A 6,891-nucleotide genomic window follows, 5' to 3' on the forward strand; every position below is an offset into this window, starting at 1 on the left:
TCAGGATATTGTTCAGTAAAATGGAGACTCAACTGAAGAAACAAGACAACCACTGGAGAAAGGCCGTAAAACCAACGGAACGATTAGCAGTTTGTTTGAGGTGAAATAATACACTGTCATTGTAGCTAGTTATTTACTGTACTTATTTAAATCCATGCTGGAGATTTCACAGACTCTTTAACAACTAGTTTATTGTTATACTAAGTGACAGTACATTATTTAGTTTTAAACGGCCAAAATGTATTCTTACTTATGTGTGTTTCTTCATGTTAGTGATTACTCAAATGTTTTAAATTGTATATTGAAGAGTTAAGAATCCTGAAAAGTTGAAAAGTAGTTCTGCAAAGAATTAGCACTGTTTGGAACTGGTGTGTAAGCAGAGAGCTGATGTTGCTGATCTTCATATGTTGCTGTTGTATGTTCTTGGTTGAGGTGAGGGATGTGGAGTTGAAGCTAATGATGTAGAAGCTGAATGCTCCAGTGGTCTTTCAGATACATGTTGATTGATAATTTCATATTTCTGTACTGTGGCAAATATTTCAGATTGTGCTACATTCAAATAATAAGGGGATAAAGTTTTCAGAGTTAGAGCAATGCCTGCTAGAAATGCGTCAACAGGGTGTGGTGAGGTGGAAGCGGTTTGATTTTTTTGTTTACTGATCAAGTACTCCATTAATTTTGCAGCTGTTTGTTGAGGTGCCACTTTCTTCTTTGATTTTCCTGCTGATGACTTAACTTTAGCTTTAAAAGTAGGCTTTGGTGAAGGCAATGGCTGTGTCTGCAAATCTTCATGTAGGCCTCTGTCCAATACTGTTGGTTCCCCTGCATCTTTCGGGATGTTGTCTTGTTCGTCCTCCTGTTGTTCTACAGCATCGTCATGATTGTTTCCTTCATGTTCCTCACTTACGATGTTCCCCTTGGCTTCCCTCTCGTGCATGTATATCTTTAAAAAGTTTAATTGCTCCGAAAATTTATAGTTTAATTTTCTTTGCACTTTGCCCACTCTTAGTTGAAGTCTTCTTCATAGATTTTCTGTAGTTGTCCCTTATATTGTTCCATCTGCCTTTACATGCTGAACCTGAAAAAAAAAGTTTTAATATAAGTTAAATTTCATTATTTCAGGTACCTAGCTACGGGGGATTCTTTAAGGACAATTTCGTTCAGCTACCGCTTGGGACAGCAGTGTACAAAATTGTCATGGACACTTGCAGGATATTAACAGAAAATCTCATGAGTGAAGTACTACCAAAACCTTCAACAAAGATGTGGAAATCCATTGCTAATGACTTTTCAGCACTTTGGCATTTTCCTAACTGCTTGGGAGCTTTGGACGGCAAACATTTTACCATTCAGGCTCCCCCAAATTGTGGTTCTCTGTACTTTAACTATAATAAGTTTTGTTGGCGCTTGTTGATGCACATTACAATTTCATAACAATTGAAGTTGGTGCATATGGAAAAAGCAGTGATGGTGGAATTTTTGCAAATTATGGTCTAGGCAAAGCACTACAGCGAAGCGCATTACCTCTACCAGGGATTGTTGCATTGCCAGGCACAGACTAAGTTCTACTAAGGTTCTGTATGTAATGGTGGGTGATGAAGCTTCCCTCTTAAAACTTACTTGATGCGACCATATCCTGGGCAAGATTTGGATAATTTTAGTCGTGTCTTTAATTATAGACATCTTTAATTATAAAATACGTTTGGCATTTTGTCTAAAAAAATTAGAATATGTAACCGAAGAATTCAATCAAAACCAGAAAATCATACTTGCAATCTGTGTTCTGCATGATTTCATTAGGAAATATGATGTAGAAACACCCCCATATGAGGTAAATGCAACAGAGCCTAAAACAGCAGAAGCAAGACTTGAAATGCATCAAGAAATGCGTTAACTGTAAGAGAGCTGTACAGAGATTACATTCATTCAGAGGCTGGATCTGTGCAATGGCAGTTTTCATGACTGCAGATTCGAAAATGAAAGGCAGAGAAAAGGTATAAAAAAAACTAGCAAAAGTAAACCAGACAGTAAGTGTGACTACAAAATTAAGAATAGATTAAATACATCAATAAAAAATAGAAATGTGATGTGAGGTGTTGTGGTACGGTATGAGAGGTGTGGTGTGGTGGTGTGGTATGAGGTATGGTGTGGTGTGATGTGAGGTGTTGTGGTGTAGTATGAAGTGTGGTGTGGTGTGATATGATTAACTACATCAATTAAAAAGAATACTTACCATCTACTTTCATTTCTTCTCCTATTTTATTCCACATATCTTGCTTGAAATTGCAATCCATATATTTTGGTTGGGACAGATCATAAAGAACTGGATGATTTCGCACCAGTTCAATCAGAAATTGGTGGCGACGATATTCAACCTCACGGAACGGAGACGGAATGGACATTGATAGTTAAAACACTATACTGTGCCGGACGTGTGTGAATGCTTCGGTTGAATTCGAAGCAGCAATATTTTTTTTCACTGATACTGAAGCACTGAGCGGACACGGCACTATGTCACTGATGTGTGTGAATCGACCTTTAAAGAGGGAAAAAGTAAATATAAAATTTACCGACTAATAATGCTAGTAATTTGGTCAGAATCAATTACTAGGGCAAAATCAATCTCTTGATCGATTTCCCGAAAATATACAGAAAATTAAGTGAGTGATAAACTAAGACATCGTTAGTCATCATGTAACCTGCTCGCTAGCACCAGTTGTAACTAGCTTGCTGGCAACATTTGTAAACCGCTTGCTAGCACCAGTTGTAACCAGCTTCCTGGCAACATTTGTAAACCGCTTGCTAGCACCAGTTGTAACCAGCTTCCTGGCAACATTTGTAAACCGCTTACTAGCACCAGTTGTAACCAGCTTGCTGGCAATAGTTGTAAACTGCTTGTAAACCACCGGTGCCAACAGTTGTAAGCCACCTTAGGAGCAGTTGTTGTCGATGCCCTGGTTGTAGGTCAGTGGATAAACAGACAGACGTTCATGTACCATGGTCCTTATTGTGGACTGATAATACACTAGGCTCCGGCCAAAGGCCGGAGGTCAGAGCTATTTGCTCTGCCTGTCTGTCTGACCTGATCTGTCTCTCTCTGATCTTCCTGGGTTCCTTGTGTGTCCTTCTTAAGTACAAATCCTGAGTCAACTTTCTACACCTAAGGCCTTCCATTAGCAAAGACAGCTGCTAGAGCAACTGGAGTTTCGAGACAGAAACGACCACATGAAACAAGACACGTCAGGTCAAAACAGACTGCCAGCGATATAACCTGAATTAAGTAGAAATATAAAATCAATGTCTTACATAATATCAATACCAGTGCCTTACAACATTGTAACCCCTGCTAGAGTTGTGGGTCGGTGGATAGACAGACGTTCATGTGCCATGGTCTTTATTGTGGACTGTTAATACACTAGGCTGTCCGCTCTGCCTGTCTGTCTGACCTGATCTGTCTCTCTGATCTTCCTGGGTCCCTTGTGTGTCTTAAGTACAAATCCTGAGTCAACTTTCTACGCCTAAGGCCTTCTGTTAGCAAAGACAGCTGCTAGAGCAACTGGAGTTTCGAGGCGGAAACGACCACAGGACACGTCAGGTCAAAACAGACTGCCAGCGATATACATTGAATTAAGTAGAAGTATAAAACCAATGTCTTAGGTCACATAATATCAATACCAGTGCCTAACACATTACTCTTGATCAAATGGGAATTAGACCATTCACTTTATTCTTCCCAGGCCTATTTAGCAACAAGCCGAGAGGGAGTTGACTAAAAAGAGTATAAATTAAGTTAGAATAACGTTAAAATTTAGTCAAGTTACTTAGAAATTAAGCAAATTACAAACTTTCCCATGCTTCCAAAATCACTGAGGGTGAGGGGAGGGGGATGGGGACGCACAGGAAATTGGGGTAGGTAATGTCCCTCCAGAAACCAACGTTCCTCTAGATGTCATGGATCTTTTAAAATCTTGGAAACTTCTATAGATGACTTTACTTATTTTAGATATAGTAACCGCGGAAAGACTGGATATGTAAACAATAGAAATTAAGGAAATTAAACCAATGTTATATTTAAAATTTGGTAAGTTCTCCAACTTCCTTTTCATATAACCCTAGGGCAGCTCAATAGGGCAGGCGGCAGTGCCCAGGAGAGGATAATGGAAAGACCCATTAACATGCCACTGCAATATATAGAAGTAATACATATTTTGCATATATTCATATATATATATATATATATATATATATATATATATATATATATATATATATATGTGTGTGTGTGTGTATGTATGTGTATGTAAATACAAATTTTACCTCCCTGACCGCGTTGTTGCATTCTACCATCTTTCTCACATATATGTATATATATATATATATATATATATATATATATATATATATATATATATATATATATATATATATATATATATGTACATAAATATATATGTACATATATATATATATATGTACATATATATACATATATATATATATACATACATACACATATATATGTATATATGTGTCTGTGTGTATGTATGTGTATGTATGTATATATGTAACAAATGCAAATATACCCCCTGACCATGAATTGCACTATAAAGTAAACACCGCAGCCTTTGACGGTAGATCATAGACCTAAGGCGATTATCATGTGTAGATTTGACTGACAGCCTAGATAAGTAAACGGGGGCGAGGTCGAGGGCCGAGACAAAGGGAGTTGTTTTTCGGCATTTGTTGCATAACATTATGTTAAATATCTCGATATCAAATTAAGATTAAAACATAAGATAGGTCTTAAAAATTAAAATGCAACATTGTCCATATCGCTTTATTTATCGTAGGCCATAACTGCATAATATGGCATGAAAGTTCTGACTGTACATATACCGTCGAAACAGTTTACCGGCGAAAAAGTGACAGGGAAAGGGTTAATCTATATTCTAAATATGATAGCCAAAAGATTACTCTATTTGAAATTAATGATTAAAAGGTTCCTCATGCTGCTACCACGCATTTCGTATTGAATAAGTGAGAGATTTCAAGGAGAAAAGATGAGTTAAACCACTCTTTCCGAAATAATGCAAAACATAGTGAGAGAAATGCACATTTCAAAAACACTATAGATTTACCCAAACAATGTTAGGGATGTTAGCGTCGCTTCTTTGTGGTTTGAGTGGAAAGTCGTAGAGAATCTCGCAGGGGGCCATGAATTAGGCTTGCAAGTCGAAAGGATGTATGCAATCACCGCTCCACTATTTTGTACTGGGTTACTCTGCTTGGTTAGTTCAGAGTAAATTACAAATAATTGGGTAGAACAGAGACTCTAGTGATCAGCTGTATGGGCTTTATTTGGTGAAAGCAAGATCCAGCACGGCTAGTTGATAATTCCATTGGATGTCTAGATGGAAACACAGTGAACACTCGTGAGGGACTTAGACTTCGGCCAGCCCCATCCCATTGAGGGATAAAGCCGATTGTAAGGCACTAATATTGCATATCATGTGACTTAAGACGCTGATTATTATGCATTTATGTAATCCAGTGCTATAAGTCTGTTTGACCTGACGTTTCCTGTTTCCTGTGTCCGCTTTTACATCTAGACTGTAGCAGTCTTGGCAGCTGTGTTTGCTTACGGAAGCCCTGAGGCATAGAAAGTGATTCAAGATTCGCACTTTAGAAGGACACAGTGTAACCCACCACTCCAGCAGTTGTTGTAAACCGCTGCTGGCAGTGGTAAAGCACTCGATGCCCTGGTTGTGATCCGGTGGTACGAAATGCACTTGGGACACAGATTTAGCGACCCTGATTTCAACATATTCTTAGTATCATTCTAAATGATGAAATAAATGCACAATTTAAAAAAGGAAAGTTAGCAAATACAATACAGTATGTTAATATGTGTCAATTTTTACTTCTACATTACTTCCTATTTTAGGTATTGATTTATACCCTCATTTTTCCCCAACGCTAGCACACACTGTATAAAGAAATAAACTGAAGTACAGATACAAATAACACTACGAAATTTACCGGAACTCTGCAAAGATCCGGTACGGAATTTTGATCAAAGAGTTTACGTATACGATGGTTCTTCTTCGGAAAATGATATACGTTAATTTAGATTTTTCCTCGGTTTATATTCATGGAATATACACATTTTATAAATACAAGATTATGTTGTCGTTTTTTTTTAATGATAACCGAATAACTGCATATAGATCTAATAAACTAAAGACAAGATTCATGTAAACATCATTTCATCACACGCAATGTTTCACTAATGTGAATTTAGTATTGCTTTGAAAGTACACTTCCGATTTGGCGCCGCATTACCATGTTTTATTTTCGAATTAGAATTTCATAATGCATTGTTTTATACTGAGATTAAAAGTTTTAGCACATTTTGTAATCGCACTACGTGCTGCATCATTGCATTTGTAACGTCATAAATGCAGAGGTACACACAGAAAAGAAGACATTTGATTACACATATTATTACATAACTTCATAAATATTGCTTGCGTAACCTTCCAAAATGTAATGTCGACAGAATAGTCAAGTTATGTTACCGAATACGCAATTCTCCACCAATATTGGCAATATTATTTTGTTGACTGAGTATATAGATACATACATTGTGTGTGTGTTTATGCACCGTGTACTTTATATATATATATATATATATATATATATATATATATATATATATATATATATATATATATATATATATGTGTGTGTGTGTGTGTGTGTTTGCATGTGTGTGTGTGTGTGTGTGTGTGTGCGTGTGTGTGTGTGTGTGTGTGTGTGTGTGTGTGTGTGTGTGTGTTTATGCGTACGTGTATATATATGTGTGTGCGTGTGTGTGAGAGAGAGTGTGTG

General features: G+C 37.1%; 1 pseudogene; it reads right to left on the reverse strand.

Annotated features, from left to right (window-relative positions):
* Positions 1–309: 309 nt before the first annotated feature.
* Positions 310–2,402, reverse strand: LOC147470191 (uncharacterized; annotated as a pseudogene).
* Positions 2,403–6,891: the final 4,489 nt, after the last annotated feature.

Source organism: Penaeus japonicus, unplaced genomic scaffold, assembly GCF_977035675.1.
Source record: "Penaeus japonicus unplaced genomic scaffold, GWHDUDI00000001_assembly GWHDUDI00000016, whole genome shotgun sequence".
In the NCBI taxonomy this organism is placed as follows: Eukaryota; Metazoa; Arthropoda; class Malacostraca; order Decapoda; family Penaeidae; genus Penaeus; species Penaeus japonicus.